At 34.0% G+C, this 18,432-nt stretch overlaps 1 protein-coding gene across 3 annotated transcripts in view; it reads right to left on the bottom strand.

The window, feature by feature from the left end:
• Positions 1–18,432, bottom strand: part of Il1rapl1 (interleukin 1 receptor accessory protein like 1) — a 1,382,089-nt gene that overhangs the window by 835,985 nt on the left and 527,672 nt on the right. The window contains exon 1 of one of the 3 annotated variants that reach the window (XM_085838131.1): positions 7,534–7,831. The exons of the other annotated variants lie outside the window; for them this stretch is intronic. The gene's annotated coding sequence lies outside the window, so the exon portion shown is untranslated. Of the gene's footprint in view, positions 1–7,533; positions 7,832–18,432 lie in introns of those variants that run through there. 3 annotated transcript variants of the gene reach the window in all.

Raw genomic sequence — 18,432 nt, 5'->3', positions numbered from 1 at the left:
AAGAACTGGCAGGGACAAAAAATGGAGCAGAGACTGAAGAAAAGACCATCCAGAGATCTCCTCACATTGTGCTCCATCCTGTCCACAGACACCAAATCCTGACACTACTGCTGATGCCAAGAAGTGTCTGCAGATAGGAGCCTGGTATAGCTGTCCTCTGAGAATCTCTGCCAGCACCTAAGACAGATACAGATACTCATAGACAACCATTGAATTAACCCCATAGACACCAATGAAAGAGTTAGAGGAAGGACTGAAGGAGCTGAAGTGGATTACAACCTCACAGGAAGAACAAAAATATCAACAGGATCAGAGCTCGCAGTAATTAAACCACCAATAAAAGAGTTCACATGAGTTTGTTCATGACTCCAGCTACATATGAGCAGAGGGTTGCCTTATCTGGCGTCAATTAGGAAGAAGGTGCTTGGTTCTGTGGACACTTGTTGCCCCTGAGAAGAAAGATGTTAGAGGGGTGAGGTGGGATTAAGTGAGTGGGGGAACACCCTTTTAGAGGCAAAGAGAGAGTCTGAATTGGAGGTCTCTATCAAATTTCTCACACCACTTCCCAGGGAACTCTATGGAAGAGGAGGCAGAATTTATAAGAGTCAGCTAGAGTCCCAACCACATATACCCCATTTCCTTTCCAGTGTCAGATTTCTAGCTAGTCACTAGGAGATATGTCCCTGCCAATTTTTATTTCCATTCTTAGACCTCTCCCACACCCTCTATTCATACCTGATCTCCAATCCAGTTCCCCTCCTCCCTCACCCCCTCTCCTACCCATTTCTACCTCTTTATGAACCTCTGATGACTATGTAGGTTCCCCTTCTGAGTGAGATTTCTGTATCCTCCCTTGGGATTTCCCAATTACCTAGTTTCTTTGGGTCTATGGCTGACCTGTACTTTATGGCTAATCTCACCTTATAAGCAAATACATACCACATATGTCTTTCTGGTTCTGGGTTATCTCACACAGGATGATATTCTCAAATTCCATCCTTATGCCTGAAAAATTCTTGATGTCTTTGTTTTTAATAGCTGAATAGTATTCCATTGTGTACATGGCCACTTCCTGTTGCCAGATAGGACTTACAGGGGTGGGAGGGGGACCTCAATCCACCCAAAAAACTTTTAACCCAAAATTTGTCTTGCCTACAAGATATGCACGGATAAAGGAGTAGAGACTGAGGGAATATCCTACCAATGACTGCCTCAACTTGAAATTTATCCCATGAGCAAAAGCCAAGCCCGGCACTATTTTTGATAATCTCCTATGCTTGCAGACAGGGACTTAGCATAATTGTCTTCTGAGAGACTTCGTCTAGCAGCAAATGGAAGCTTATGCAGCTACCCGTGGTCAAACATCAGATGGACCTTGGGGAGTCTTATGGATGAGTAGAAGACAGCATTTAGTGTGGCAGAGGAGTCAAGGACAGAACAAGACCTATAGGGTGAACTAACCTGGGACCATGGGAGTTCTCAGAGACTGAACCAAAGAGCATACACAGGCTGGACCTTGGCACCATGCACAAATATAATACATGTACAGCTGTCTTCATGTGTAGCAGAGGCTATCTTGGTCTCTGCTTCCTACCATTGAATTCCCTTCCACCTAACTGGACTGCCTGATTGGTCCTCATCAAGAAAGGTTATGCCTAATCCTGTTGGGACTACATGTCCCAGGATGGGATGATTCCTAATGGGGATCCTCTTATCTGAGGAGAAGGGGAGGGGCAATGGGAGGAGGGATTTGTAAGGGTGGTACTGGGAAGATAGGAGGGAGGGATGTTGTGATCTAGATGTAAAGTGAATAAAAAACTGATTACCAAAAAAGAAAGAAAGAAAAACAGAGAAAGACAGAAACAAAAGAGAGAAGAACCAGAGAGGGTGGAGGACACCAGGGGAACAGGGCCCTCAGAATCCACAGAGCATGGCACATATGAATTCACAGAGACTAAAGCATCAAGCACAGGGTCAGTCTCAGGTCCTTTACATATATATTATAGCTATTAGCTTAGTATGCTTATGGTACTCATGAATGAGTGAGTCTCTGACTCTTGTGACTGCTCTTGGGACTCTCTCCTGTTGTGTTTCTTTGTCCAGCCTCAATATGATAGTTCTTGCTTTACCTTATATTTAATTTTGTTATGTTTGGTTGTTACTTCTGAGAAGACTGATATTTTCTAATGAGAGCCAGAATAGGAATGGCTCTGGAGGGGAGTCAATGTAGGGAAGAACTGAGAGGAATAGAGGGGGGGCTATAATTAAGATATATTGTAGGAGGAAAAAGGTAAGCTCTTAAACTTGTGCACATTGAGCTTCAAGTAATTCATCACATCAGTACTGGGTTTGACCTCCTGGACTTGTTTCCCATGGAGGTTTCTGCTCTGGTAAATTGAGATTCTCTGAATTAGTCTATCTATTCATTTTTGTAGACAGCTGTTTGCTGTATGAGCTTAGTGTTCTCAGAGATGTAGAAGTTTTTGATTTTTCAATTGGTTCAGTAAAATGCAGTGCCAACTTCTAAGCTCCTTGCACATCAAATGAAAAGCCAAAATTTGCCTAACGGGAGTTTAAATGCTTCCTAGAGCTAAGCCATTTATTCACTTGGAAATATAATGGACTATTAATTTTAAGGAACTGTGCTTCACAAATGATTTCAAAAGTTTCACAAACGGTGTCATACAGACCAGGCCAGCCCTAAATTTGCTATTCTTTTCAGCCTCCTGCCACTACTCCAAGTACTGATTTTGCAGCTATGTAGATCCATGTCTGGCTCTACAAGTGGCCAGAACAAGAAAAGGATTATTGCCTTTAGATTCCTCTCCTAAGGAATATAAAATAAAAATGTAGATATAGTATTTGTCCATGTGTTCTTTCTCTATGTACATATATGTAAAATTGTTATATACTATCATAAACATATTGAAATACTTATACATTAGAAATATGTACTACATATCAAATATTCCAAGCATATTTTGAATATTTATTGATGTATAATTATACTTTGTTCAGATTTATTCTCCATGAAAACTATTTTCTTATTTATTTAAAATAGCACATACTGTCTTTGTTTTAAGGTAAAAAGCATCTAATTTGGCTTGCAGCTTGAGGGATTTATTTATATCATGGACAGAAAGGCTTGGCAGCAGTCATCTCCTCAATAGTAGGAATTTGAAGAAGGAACTCATTCACATCTTTGCAGAGCACAAAGCACAAAGCTAGGATACATATACTTAATACTCAAATACAATGACATTGTTTAAGTAACGTGCACTAACATGCTTTTTTGCAACCTTATGCACAATTAGCATTAGATGGAATCAGTTTCAGATTGTACATGAAATGGAACAAGCTGATAAAGCTATCAACTAACAAGTTATTTTAGGAATGAAAGACTGAAATACTGTAACTGGGACAATTTGTACAGACCAAGAGACTGAACATTAAATTAATGTTAATAAGCCAAATAGATAAAGATTAGTTTCACATGAACTTGCTCATATGAGGAATCTGACAATACTGGTACCATAGAAGTTTAAAGTAGAATCTTGAGGCATTTACAACTGCCTCCCACATATATACTTATATTTGCTAATGTTTAATATGCTTTAATGATACAGAAATTTACTGTAATATTTGTTTTTATAAATGACTATATACTTCAGATGTTAACTGAGAAGGAGAAAGTAATAGACATATATTTATTCATAGAAATAAACAGCCAGAAAAATGACTTTTCCTTTTAGGCTATATATTTTTTTCATTTTGGTTGTTGTAAACTCAAAAATTGCTTTTTACTAGAGGTAGACAGTGATATGAACATACATTGGTTAGATCTCTATCTCTAGGAATTCCATGTTTTATAACTAGGTGCAAAGTATTTTAACATCTACATATTTCTGTTCATTTCTATCTATGAATTTGAAATATCACATACATGTGCCCCAGAAGCTTATTGCAATAGTGTACTATTATGAATATGAGACATTTTAGCATCTGTTGGTATTTAGTAAGTAATCAATAAATGTAAACTATTGCCATCATCAGTATCTTACTGTTTCAATAATCAGATATACATAAGAGAAGTAATTTTAAACCTCTAGTGTCTATGCAAAATAATTATATGAACCAGTAAATAACACATGATGTAATAGAAACATAATACAACAAATTGTTTTATTTATATTAAAATCTGAGTATAAGAATATATTTTAGGATATTAGCTTTCAAATTCACAAACAGATATTTATCTTGATATTGAAATCACCTTCACCTGAATTTTTGATCTTAGCCATTCTGACTGGTGTGAGGTGGAATCTCAGGGTTGTTTTGATTTGCATTTCCCTGATGATTAAGGATGTTGAACATTTTTTCAGGTGCTTCTCTGCCATTCAGTATTCCTCAGGTGAGAATTCTTTGTTCAGTTCTGAGCCCCATTTTTTAATGGGGTTATTTGACTTTCTGGAGTCCACCTTCTTGAGTTCTTTATATATATTGGATACTAGTCCCTTATCTGATTTAGGATAGGTAAAGATCCTTTCCCAATCTGTTGGTGGTTTTTTTGTCTTATTGATGGTGTCTTTTGCCTTGCAGAAGCTTTGCAGTTTCATGAGGTCCCACTTGTCAATTCTCGATCTTACAGCACAAGCCATTGCTGTTCTATTCAAGAATTTTTCCCCTGTGCCCATATCTTCAAGGATTTTCCCCACTTTATCCTCTATAAGTTTCAGTGTCTCTGGTTTTATGTGAAGTTCCTTGATCCACTTAGACTTGACCTTAGTACAAGGAGATAGGAATGGATCGATTCGCATTCTTCTACATGTTAACAACCAGTTGTGCCAGCACCATTTGTTGAAAATGCTGTCTTTCTTCCACTGGATGTTTTTAGCTCCCTTGTCGAAGATCAAGTGACCGTAGGTGTGTGGGTTCATTTCTGGGTCTTCAATTTTATTCCATTGGTCTATTTGTCTGTCACTATACCAGTACCAGGCAGTTTTTATCACAATTGCTCTGTAGTAGAGCTTTAGGTCCGGCATGGTGATTCCACCAGAGGTTCTTTTATCCTTGAGAAGAGTTTTTGCTATCCTAGGTTTTTTGTTATTCCAGATGAATTTGCAGATTGCACTTTCTAATTCGTTGAAGAATTGAGTTGGAATTTTGATGGGGATTGCATTGAATCTGTAGATTGCTTTTGGCAAGATAGCCATTTTTACAATGTTGATCCTGCCAATCCATGAGCATGGGAGATCTTTCCATCTTCTGAAATCACCTTCAATATCAATTTCAGGTCTGAGATAAAGAAGAACTATAACCTGGACCAAAATGCTTTGGGAATTTTAAAAATCATAAGAAACAGCATATTTAAGCGAACAACACATAATAGCTGTGGAATCTTTACCAAGTCTTTGGTATTATAAGTGGTGTTGAAGTCTTTTGAAAGTCAAAGGTAAAATAGACTGCCAACAGTTGACTGAGCCACAAAATGCATCGTTAAAGCCATATTGTCTGTATATTTATGTACATGTCTTTGAGGAAGAAGCAATGTTTTATCAAATTGTGCCTGTGTTTGCCGTTTTAAACTGTAAATGTCTACTGTTGCTTACTGTTGCTAATAATGAAATATTGTTTCTTAAGGAATGTTTTATCAGTCCTTGTGTGATTTTTCTATACTTCCAGTACATTTGACAAAAGAAGAACTTCACAACAGCCCGAATCTTTTACTTTGTTTGTATAATGTGCAGAGTAACTCAGAAATTAAACACACAGTTGTCTAATATTTTTTTTCTTTTTCTACATGTTTGAATACAGACATAATCATTATAAAGCTTATTCTTTTAAAATAAAAATAAATTATTCATATTTTATAATACTAGTTCATTCAAAAATATAGAGTATTTTTTTTAATGAACTAGTAAGTATTATTTGTTTTCCCATATCAACTAGAATAGGATTGATTGCCATAACAAGTTCATAATTTATCTGCAACTTTTTATAAGAATATATCCATTCTACAGAGGAAACCCCTTGCCTCTGAGTATCTTTTCATAATTCTTCTCTTCTTAACATTTCTGCACCATTTTATACTGGGAATGCCTTGTTCTTTCTGAAATATTCTTTTCCACTGGTGTCACACCATCTCCTAACTTGAGAATAACTTTAGATGATAGATCTGAAAGACCAGCATCTTACCACAAGTAGAAGGTAATGCACAACATAAAATCCTCACTCATTGATTCACTTTAATATAATCTTAAATACGTTAATAATTTAATACTTGAACTAAATTCGCATGATCTTTTGACAGCTAGAGTTGTTTAAGGCAAGATGTACAGCACTTACTCTTAAGAAGATATTTTAAATTTTAATGTAAAAAAAAGACCATCAAAAACATGCTATTAAGTGAAGTAAAATATACTCTGGAAGATTGGACATACTTCTTTTATGTATGTTTTTCTCTTTTCTCTCATCCAATACTCCTGTGTTTTCTTCAGAAAAGGGGAAGACTCCCGTGGTAATCAACCAGCCCTAGCGTATCACATTTCAGCAAAACTAGGCATATCCTTCACAATTAAGGCTAAAGGGGACAGGCCAATAGGAGGAGAAGTCCTTAGATATACTTTGAAAAACCCAATGGTCTCACTCCTACCAATTGCCTATGAAGAAATTCTTGCTCACATGTAACAAAAGGCAGAAAAGTGTATTCAAGGGAAAATCATTTGTTAAAATATAACTACTGAAAAAGTCATGCCCTATGAAGAAGTGCAGAAGTAAAATGCATTACTTTTAAGCACTGTAATATACTAAACCAGTGTCTGAATAGTGGAACCATGGCTATACTCAAGGTCTGAATGTGCCTCATACATAATGTTGGATTATAAATTTGCCATAAATATTACATACAGTATAACTTTAACAGTGACTATACTTAAGCGATGTTTAAAGGAAAGTAATGCTACATATAAAGTAAAAAAAAAAAAAGCACAATTATCTTTGCAAGAAAGGAAAAGGGTTAATATTTACTAGAAATACACAGGCTCAAAATATTTAACCTATTGTAAGCTAGATCGGGTTAATGCGGCAGTTTTCTTCACATTTATTACATATTATAGGACACTTTGTTTTGAAGTACTATATAAGAAAATTTAGGATAAATGTTTTCTGCTTTCCTCTAGTCCCTTCTCTCCCTCTCTTCCTGTCTCTTCTCTTCCCACTCCCCTCCCAACCTCTATTTTCACTCACTGCCTCTCTCCCTCCTCTGTCCCCTCCTCTCTCTAAGAGATGGTCTCAACAAGAACCTGAGGATGATCTCGAACTCTTACCTTTCTTCCTCTACTTCTGACATGCTGATATTGCAGGGATATACCATGACACCCAAAGTACAAAGTTTCAAACAATATACTGTTCCATTTTCCAAAAATACACACATAGGAAAATACCCAAATATTAATAATGGTTATCTATGGTAACCCAGAAAGTTTTAATTATTTACAAATAAGATGAAATTAAGTACAATGAAAATCTTCTTACCATATAAAAACTATATCAAATGATGTTGATAGAATCCTGGCAACAGATAAAAGAAGAAGGTTTAGCACAAATAGCAATGGAAGGAAATTAAGGTTTTAGCAAAGAACATAATGTTTCACAGCAACTACACAATAATGTCACATGTGTGCACTGCATTTTGTGGCACTTAAAAATGGAACTGTTTGTTAAATCGCTCCCAGAAAAAAACAAAAAACCAAAAAACTCATTTTCAAGTATGAGAAGCTCCAAGTCGGCTCAGTGTTACAATTTTAGCAATATTAAATCAAGGCCAAGTTGATTTGGCACCTTTGGAAGAACAGACACTAGGAAAATGTCTCAAAACAACCTTACAATACCTAAACCTAATCCCAGTCTTTGCAGCTTTTTAGTGGAATGCTCTCTAAGGACCTGCTGCATAAAAAACGGCTTATCAATGTTTAACAGACTTCAGTACAATGTTGAATATAGGATTACAAACAAATAGAATCACATGAAGTAAAAATCATTAAGTTCCAGACCATTGGCAGCTAATTGAGGAGAAGGGGAATGGGAGGAGATAACTGCTATATTTGGAGCAATGAAAGCAAAAATAAAGGCCCTTTAGAAAGCAGAACACAAGTATAAGATTTATGTCAAATTATTCTCTAACCTCATTTTAGAAAGGAATTCAAGAAAATGTTTCACTGATATAAAGAAGCACATAGGAATAGTTGATCATTACACAAGGAAAGGCAGATGTGTTAAGTACTATTGTGTTGTTGTTTTTTCAGGTTTAGATTTAAAATTAAAGATTTTTACCAAGGGCTTCTTTAAACAAAAGTCTTCAGCTAATACAGCTGAAGTGCATAATGCATAATATGAATGCCTGGAGGCTTAGGAAGTTGTTTAAAAATATCTTCTTTTAAAACCAGAGTATTCTTATAATAGTTGCATGAAACTGTAAAAGGATGAAAGGCAAAGATCTTCCTGTAAAACTCTTTTATAGTTCTTTTCACTCTAATCTAATATTGGAAAATATTTTTCTTCTCATCAAAGCAAACGGAACTGTAGGTTTTTTTCAAAGCCAATATTTCAAAATGTCATTAGCTTTCTTACTTAAAATGACATTGAAGGAAACTTTTTGACAGTAAAAGATAAACTAAGAAAAAGTGAACTATTTTTATGGTTATAATTTTGTTGTGAAATGTATGAGTATAAACTGGCACTTTGTTCTAAAAATACATATCTTCTACAATGCCAGGAATAGTGATATACAAGAGAAGGCACCATTCTACCTTCTACACATATTGAAATAGAAACATTTGAAATATTTATTGGTTTGAAATAGTGATGTTTCCTATGAAATGATCACATGTTCTAAAATAATTCAGTATTACTAAAAGCAAAATACAGGAGACAATGTTGATTTCCATGGATTGTATCAATCATATTCTGTGATTGACCTCAAACTGTATTTTATTAGTGAACCTTATGATGGTGTTTTTAAAAGAACAAAAATGTTATGAAAGTTAAGCGTTAGTTATGTCTTCAATGGCTCCTTAGAGATGACCTCAGGTTCTAAAATGAATCAATTTATATTTTCTTTATCCCAAAGTCAGGATAACTGTGAACCAATGCATTCTTTCTTTTTGTTTTTGCTTCTGTTTTTGTTTTTTTAACGATGTATTTGACATTGTGTCCATGTATGGGTATGTGTTAGAGTATGCTTGTAAGTGTCAATTCCCCTGGAACTTGAATTACAGGTGGTGGTGAGCTACTGGCATAGGTGCTAGGAACTTAAACATGGTCTTCAGCAAGAGGATTATAAACTCTTAAATACTAAGCCACCTCTTCAGTGCCATAATGCCTTCTTAATATTAACTAAAACAAATTTATTTCTTCCCTCCAAAATGTTCAATTAAATGATACTCATTTTATGAAATTTAATTTACATATTTTATTTTGTCTTGCTGAGAAAGACCAATGAAAGTCTCAAGCTATGATCCTTAAAATGAAGATAAAAGTTACTATTTTGGAAAACTGATAGTATATAGTCAAGCACAATATATGCATGTCTGATAGAGATTCTGCTGGTAAATATCACACTATATACAGATACCAAATGGCACTGTATATGGAATGTTTGTCAAATGGCATAAAATTAGTGCACAAAAGTATATACAATATAGTGATAAACTAAAATTTACTCACAATGTAGACTGTATGTAAGCATGGCAACATATTTCCCATGACAAAATATTTTAGAGCAATGGGAACGAAATATAGATCTTTAAAAGTACATGCCACAGCCATAATAAATCCAGAAGTATCTTGTTGAACAAAAGAAATGAGACTCAAAGAAATGTATCAAATAAAATTCCATTTATAAGCAGTATAAAAGTAAGAAAAGTTAGGCTGTTAGGCCCCTGAGCATTGATTGCATTAGGAAAATGGGACTGGAGCTGAGCAAACTGAGATTTTCTAGGGTTCAGATGGCTTTCCCTTCCTTGAGCTATGTGGTAGTTTTCCAGAGGTACTCCATTTGTAATGAATCATGGAAAAGTATGCCTATGATACATAAAATTTATATCCATGGAATATATGCTCAGGCTTCTGTTAAATAAATAGTATCTGTCTCTATGTTCTAAACCTGCAACCACTGACTCTTACATGATGACGAAGGTGTCCTCGTGGAAAAGATTTATCTGGGAAGGATATAAGTATTAATTATTAATGGAAGGATATAAGGACTTTTCAGCATTACTCTTCTATAGTAATCTTACATCTGAACATTTTATAATGAAAATTATACAATAAATTTATAATAATTTACATTCTATAATAAACTTATACCTGAATGTGAGGAATCATGAAGATAGCAAAATATGTTTCTTTACAAAGATTTATATATTTTCAAATACATTTTTCTTTCTTTGAGTCTTTAAGAGATATAGATTTTGTAATGCATCTTCATTTTTTAAATTGGGCAAAGGTTCAAGTTAGCTTCTGTTGTTCTTTTTAAGGCACTTACTGCTAAATTCTATCGAAACTTCTTGGATGAAAGTGCTTTCTTTTTTCCCTAACTGATAACTATAAATTGAATTGAAATTTCCAAATACAGCAGAAAAAGTCTCTCAAATGCAAAATGTTTTCAATACAGATATCACAAGGAACATATGCCAAATCAAACAGCATCATAAAAGCCTGAATTCAGTAAGAACATTCCAATTTGAAAAGTTTATTTTTAAAACTGTTCTTGAGCCAAATGTAAGTTTGCATACATTAAATGTTTTCAGCAATAAAATGAAAAGGTTTTGTCATTCCAGTGAGTGAGCTTTTAGAGCTAACAGAGAAAAATAATAATAATTTCAGTTACAACCATTTTTGATGATTCTAACTTCTTGGGAAGCATTTTCTATCACTAAAAAGAATTACCTTTTAATGAAAGAAAAAATACTAACTTAAATAAGATGTACATGTCATTTAAAGTTTAATTTAAATAGCTAAGATATCATGAGTGTAGTTGTTCCCCAAAAGTAGTATAGTAATCTGTATGCATGAGTGACCTTCATCTACAATATACTTATAGCTAATTTACAGAGTCTCTTAAGCTTTAGGTAACAAGAGAATTTATAGAATTTTAAAACTGTGTTAAATATGCTTAATACAAAGTTTTTAAGTCATGATATTGCAAGAAAAACAAAAATATATGGAAGATATGAATTATACACTAACTTGAATAAGATGTTAATACTTACACAATTTTGATAATTTTAGAACATTAGAAATTAGAAAAAACAAAAGTAGAAATTAATATATCTTCTCTCCCTAGATTATTCTCAAATTTCTAGTGTGGTATGAAGCAATATAACAAATCATAAAGAGAAGGGATATGAAAAAGAAAATATATTTATGCTTATAATCCTTAATATTAGCAATATCAAACTGTATATTACACAATGCTTCATTGAATTGAGCTATGAGATGTTCGTTTGTGTTATTTTTCATAGGTTAAGCTAATCATTTGTCTTTATTCTATTTCCATTTTGCCATAAATGAACCCCAAGATAATTTAGAAACAAAATGCATTAAACCATACTATGTCTTGTGCTAGAGGATATAATCTCAAAAAGAAACTTTCTTAAAATGTATACCTGTTTGTTGGAGAAAGAACAATAGAAAGGAAAAGTGGTTTTAAGAAATCAGCTATAGCTCAAGAGTTCCAAAATTCTAGAGATTTACTAAAAGTGAATTAGAATATTTTTTTCACACAGCCTATATTACTCTCAAATAGGAACACATGATTTCTCTTTATAATATCCATGCTAACCGAAATTTCTGGAACATACATCTTTATGAGTCAAATGAATTTACAAATTAATCAGGCAATAAATTAATTATGAAATAATGAAGAAAGAATGGAAAGAAAACGGCTTTGTACCAGTTTAGCTCAGAACAAATTCATGGAAGAATAATATTCTTAAATTAAAGAGTAATAAATATTCAAGGACAAGGATGTATTTTAAAATCAAAGTGGACTTTTATAGTTAATAAAAAGAATGACATAGGGATTGTAGGGGTATTGAGAATAAGAAGGATGATATCACTGGTGCTACATATAGTCCATTGATATCATTTCAGAAGTAAAAATTGTCAGATTTTTTAGCTTACAGTTGCAACCATCAAGAAGCACTATAAATGGGTAAGTTTCGAAGGACTTGGCTAGAGACAAAGAAGCTAGGTAAGAATTTCTTGAGATCACACATCATTGATTGACAAGATCTTGTTGGGTTGTGACTGAGATCAAGATGGAGGTGACTAAGTTGCCCTAAAAATGTCACAGAAAAGGATTTAAAAATATGGCAGCAAAACTGTTGAGGTTAGAAAAGAAGCTAGATTTTCCCTAACACTGCAAAGGAGGAGAAGTTTTGTATTTATCCATTATACATTTTAATTTCTGGCAACTTCTGTGATTATCTGTAGCAGCAGAGACACCTCTGAGGATTTGTTAAGAACATTTTTTCAGTGTCTGTTCTATGGACATTTTTCCCTGTCACTATGGAAATGCTGCCAAAATAAATTATCTGTGCAAAGTTTTTTTTTTATTCCTAAAATCAAATATATTAGGAGAAAAAAACTGCAGAAAAGAGATCATCATATTTATATAAATGTGGATTTCATTGAATTTTAAAATGCTTGGTATATTCCATTTAAAGTTTTCACATAAGAACTATAGTCAGGATTATTGATTGGTTACCCAGAACTTGCTCAATGACTTTTATCCTATTTCCTTAATATGGAGTCTACAAATCTAACATATTTACTTCCTTATATGTCCTTGCTTCTAGAACTAGTAGCTACATATCCATGCTTTTACCAAGATGTTAGAAACAGGCATGTTTTCATAAGACTAAGGAAGATATTTAGGATGGAATAACACAACAGGCTTATGAAATCATCCTAGCCCTTTGATATTTTTCTTTTTTACCTTTTATTTAACACACATAGACACAGACACACAGAGACACAGACACACACAGACACATGCCCCCCCACACACACACAAAGAGAAAGGGGGAGGGAGAGGGAGCAAATATGAATAGAACTTATGTCTTACTATTTGTAGTCCTTGTGTGAGTATAAAAAGGACATCCACATAATTTAAAATGGTGAAAAAAATAAATAAATAAGACATTAATGGCTGTGTGTGTGAGTTTTATGTCAACTCGACACACGTATAGTCACTAGAGAGGAGTGAGCCTCAGTTGAGAAAATTCCTTCATAAGATTCAACTATATGTAAATCGGTAAGACATTTTCTTAGTGATTGATGGGGAGAGTCAAGACCATTGTGTGTGGTGGCACCCTTTGCTGTTTGTTGTCCTGGGTCCTATAAGAAGGCAGTCTGAACAAGCCATTAGAAGCAAGCCAGTAAGCAGCATGCTTCTATGGCCTCTGCACCAGCGCCTGCCTCTAGGTTTCCTTTCCTGTTTGAGTTCCAATGATGAGCAATGTATGGAAGTATAAGCCAAACAAACTCTTTCTTCCCCACAATGTTTTGATCACAGCAATCATAATCCTATCTAATACAATTGTATAGCATTAATCAAATGCCTTGATTTTGATTTATGTTTGTTTGAAAAAAGTATGCCACCATCTGTTTAAGTTTTATATACTATATTTATATAAGGATACACACAATAAACTGTCCTTTGGTTAGCCCTTAAAATCAAACTTTACAGCTATTACTTCATGATGATTTAAGTTTTATCAATCAAGATTTTAAGAAATTAGCATGAATTATTTACTTTAAACATCACTAAAAACAAAGCAGGTGTGTAGATAGATAGGTTTCCCATACCAGACATGGTATTCTACTTGTTGAGCAGGCCTTAAGTCCAATTAGAGAACACTTGGTTTCCACCAAAGTATCTGTGTCACTACAGCATCATAGTGTTATGCTAATCATTGATACAGTTTATAAGCATCATACCTGGGTAGATCGGTTGGTTGCCTTCCTCCTTTGGAAGCTTGTATGGCACAATCTAGTACCGTGAAAGCTAGTCCTCATGGAGGAGACATTTGGGTCAGATCCAGCTCAGGGGTCCCTTGAACCTGTTTCTGAACTACATGTTGTCTTTAACAATATAGACTTACTGTTTATCTCTGAGAAATAAGCAAGAACAACAGCAGCACAATATATGTTTTCAGTTTCTTTGAAAACTCTGTTGAACAACAAAGGAGCCAGAGGACCAAGGTGTTTCTTGTGACACTGTGTCTCCTAGTTATATCAGAAGTGAGACTCATAACGTCTTACCATAAGACTACTGAAACATGACCTGAAGAAATGTGACTTGAACAAATACGACAGAGTCCATGAGGCCTAAACACTACACAATGAACAGGCTCCAGATAAAAATTGGAACAGAAGTGTTTTTCTTCAGGGGATAGCACAAGATTTGGTTGTTGGGTGCCAAATTGAAAGCCCTAAAAACTTATAAGGACGATTAAATATAATCAAAAGATTATCTTCAATAACATGTATTTACAAGTGCATATTTGCTTTAAATAAGAATTAAAAAAGAGAGACCATGAATTTGTAGTACAGCAGGGAGAGTTATATTGGAGAATTTGGAGGGAAGAAATGGAGTGGAGAAATGTAATATAATTACAGTCTTAAAAAATGATGCAAATGATATTTCATGTCACCTGATCTGATGAATTATTTAATTAGGGGAATGTTATCACTTTATAAGTATGCTTTTCAACAAGTAGGTTGCAACTCCTCTGAGAGTAACAGATATTTATGTTATGCTTTGTAACAGTAGCAAAATTACAGGCATGAAGTAGCAGTAAAATAATTTTATGATTGAAATTCACCACAACTTGAGGAACTGTATTTAAGAATCACAACAATAGAAATGTTTAGAAACACTGCTCTATAGGATTGTGTATGCCAGAGCTTGTGATATATCCTGCTATATAGCCATGTAAGTAGCAGTGATCATCATAGTTTTGCCTCCCATGAGACATCACAGGCTCATATTATAAATGTTGAGATGAAGTGTTTAAAATAATAAAGGCAAATAAACCTGAAATCATGTTACTAGAAAATGCTAAAAGATAAATTTGAGTAGAATATATTGGGCTTTACTAGAAAACATTTAACTATCAATTAGTAAAAAAAAATCAACATGGATATTTACAGACATAGAGTACTATATATGAGTATTTAGAAGCTATTCAATTAGAGTGTTTAAACATTAAAAAGGGACATGATGAACCATCACAATGGAAGTCTATTGTGATATTAACAACAAATATAATCATTTATATGCACTCACTGATGAGTGGATATTAGCCCAGAAGCTCAGAATACCATTTGCAAAACACATGAAACTCAAGAAGAAGGAAGACCAACGTATGGATACTTAGATCCTTCTTAGAAGGGGGAACAAAATACCCATGGAAGGAGTTATAGAGATAAAGTTCAGAGCAGAGACTGAACGAATGACCATCGAGAGACTGCCCCACCTGGGGATCCATCCCATCAACAACCACCAAACACAGACACTTTTGCGGATGCCAACAAGAGCTAGCTGACAGGAACCTGGTAAAGCTGTCTCCTGAGAGGCTCTGCCAGTGCCTGACAAATACAGAAATGGATGCTCACAGCCATCCATTGGACAGAGCACAGGGTCCCCAGTGAAGGAGCCAGAGAAATACCTAGGGTGTTGAAAGGGACTGAAGCCCCATAGGAGGAACATCAATATGAACTAACCAGTATCCCCTACCCAAGCTCCTTGGAACTATACCACCTATCAAAGGAAACACATGGTGGAACTTGTGGCTCTAGCTATATATGTAGCAGAGAATGGCCTAGTCAGTCATCAATGGGAGGAGAGGGCCTAGGTCCTGTGAAGGCTCTATGACCCAGTGTAGGGGCCAGGAAGCAGGAGTGGGAATGGGTGGTTTGGTGTGCAGAGGGAGGGAGGATGGGATAGAGGGTTTTCAGAGGGGAAACAAAGAAAGGGGATAACATTTGAAATGTAAATAAAGAAAATATCTAATAACAATTAAAAAAAGTTTTGGCATCTCAGTGAGGATTGGAAAAACAGAAGTTAAAAAAGAAAAGAAAAAACAAAACAAAACAAACAAAACCCTTGACTTCAGTTTTCATATACAAATATAAGCATTATACTTTTGTTCCCTTATACAAACTTCAATATAGAATTCTGCACATGATTTAGCAAATAGTAAAATTTCCATGATCACTATAGTAATTGCTATAAATAGCCAAACATTTTTTTTCAACCAAAACAAAAATGCTGTGGTTTATAACTACATACTCTGGAGAAATGGAAGCCTAGGTTTTATGTGAAACTGCAGTGTGTTTAAAAATGATAAATTATAAAACTTTTGTTGTTGGTTGCTTACATGTCTTACTAGGATAACAGTAAATACCATCCAATAATAAAATTTTAGGGACATTATAAAGGTCCACTGAGAAATGGAAAGAAGACTAAAAACATTTTATATTTTTTCTTTGAAAATCAGATAACTAATACTTTTTTGTAAACTCAATGAAAATATAGTCACACACAATGCTTCTTAAGTATTAACTTATCCCTTAATATACTCAGGATCTTGCTATATAAGATTCTGATTTGGGGCTCAGAGCTAATATTTTCAAAGTATAGCAATTATGCATATTTTATCAAAAGTGTTAATCATTACCAAAGCTCAAATATAAATTGGAAAATTAAAGAATGTTAAGAAAAACACACAAAAAATAATTAACAAGTGATGAATTTGAATTAAAAGTGAAGAAGGCAACCATAAAGAATGTGTTTTTAATAATACAGAAAGACATATTTGTGGAATACAATGGCTCAGTAGAAAATGCCAAATAGAAAGGGAAAAAAGTAAAGGCAGGGTGATGTTAGTAATGTAGTGTGAATGTACAAGCAGATCTATAAAGGAATTTTAGAATAAAGAGAAAGGGTATTATTTTAGGCTAACAAGAAAATATATTTTAAATGAAAAAATCAAGGAGAATAATTTATCTAGATGGCTTGTTAAAACCCTTCCTCTTATGCATCATCAGGAGAATCCTGAGCATGCGCATAAAAAGCCAGAAAAGCCACATGTTGCCTATAATCTCAAAGCTTGGTAAATGAAGACAGAAAGACTCTCAGAGCTCACAGGCCAGCAAATACATCTTAATTGGTGAGCTCCACGTTCACTGATGGATCTTTTCTCAGAACATATGGTAGAGAAACATACCAGAAAACAACCTATGACATCAATCAATGCACATAATTACACACACAGAAGCATAGATTGGGAGTACACTACGTTTTCACAAAAGATGAAAAAAATGAAAGAAGAAGTATAGATTTATTATTAACTCTTAACTAAAATTCTTAAGTCTTTATTCATATTTTAAAATTACATAGCATCTTTGAAACTTTCATTTTTTAAACATGTTCTTCAGTGGAAAATTGTTTCCTTCGTGGATAACTGGATAAAGTGGATATACAGGTTTCAACTTTGGTTTGAGAGACTCATTACAGATAGTTCTTTTCTACAACTAAATTATATCTACTGTAACAATCTAGAGGATGTTTTCTTGACATTTCCTTGAGGTCAGGATTTTACGGTCCATTCATCTTGGCTGGTTATCTTATGGAGGCTAGGGAAGTGATTGTATGGTATTGTACAGTAACAAATGTATTAGCCTAAGACTGAGGCTTACTGATTTATGAACTGTTTTCTGCATGATCACACAAAAACAACAACAAAATCAAATATCTAAGAGGAGCAAGGTCAATATTTTTTAAAATTTAATACTAATACATTTTCATACATGGTAAAGGTTGAATTTTAATATACAACACTCAAAATAATTTTTCATGTATAAAATATATATGCATATATCATTACACATCTGGGTATATATTATTACAAATTGTTCTTACTAAAATCACTTAATTTAGTCATCTATGTCTTTATTACAGAGAAGGCATTTTCTACATTTTGTATTACTACCATGATAAAATGTTAAGGAGCAAACTCATAAAATCTTATTATCTAAACACTGATAATATATATATAGTGGGTAAACACTCTGGGTTTTCACTAAGCAAAGTAATGCTTCTAATTGACAATAGACTTTATATTACAATGGATAATTTAGCAACAGAATTTTCCTGTGTTTTCAAAACTCAGTTGAAAATTAGACTGTCTAGTAATTATATTTTTACTAAAATTTATATTAACATGTATAAATCAGTTTTCCAATGTCTGAGGAATCAGCATTCTTCATTAGAAGAATCATAAACAGAGGTGGACTATAAGAATGATGTCCATACCTAATGATTTACACAAAATTATCCTTTTGTTATTAGTGTGCTAACTT

The sequence above is a fragment of the Mus caroli genome, unplaced genomic scaffold (genome assembly GCF_978045245.1).
Source record: "Mus caroli unplaced genomic scaffold, Mus_caroli_1 scaffold_5, whole genome shotgun sequence".
NCBI classification, from domain to species: domain Eukaryota; kingdom Metazoa; phylum Chordata; class Mammalia; order Rodentia; family Muridae; genus Mus; species Mus caroli.
Note: the sequence above shows the minus strand (reverse complement) of the source record. Positions and strands in the feature narration are given on the sequence as shown.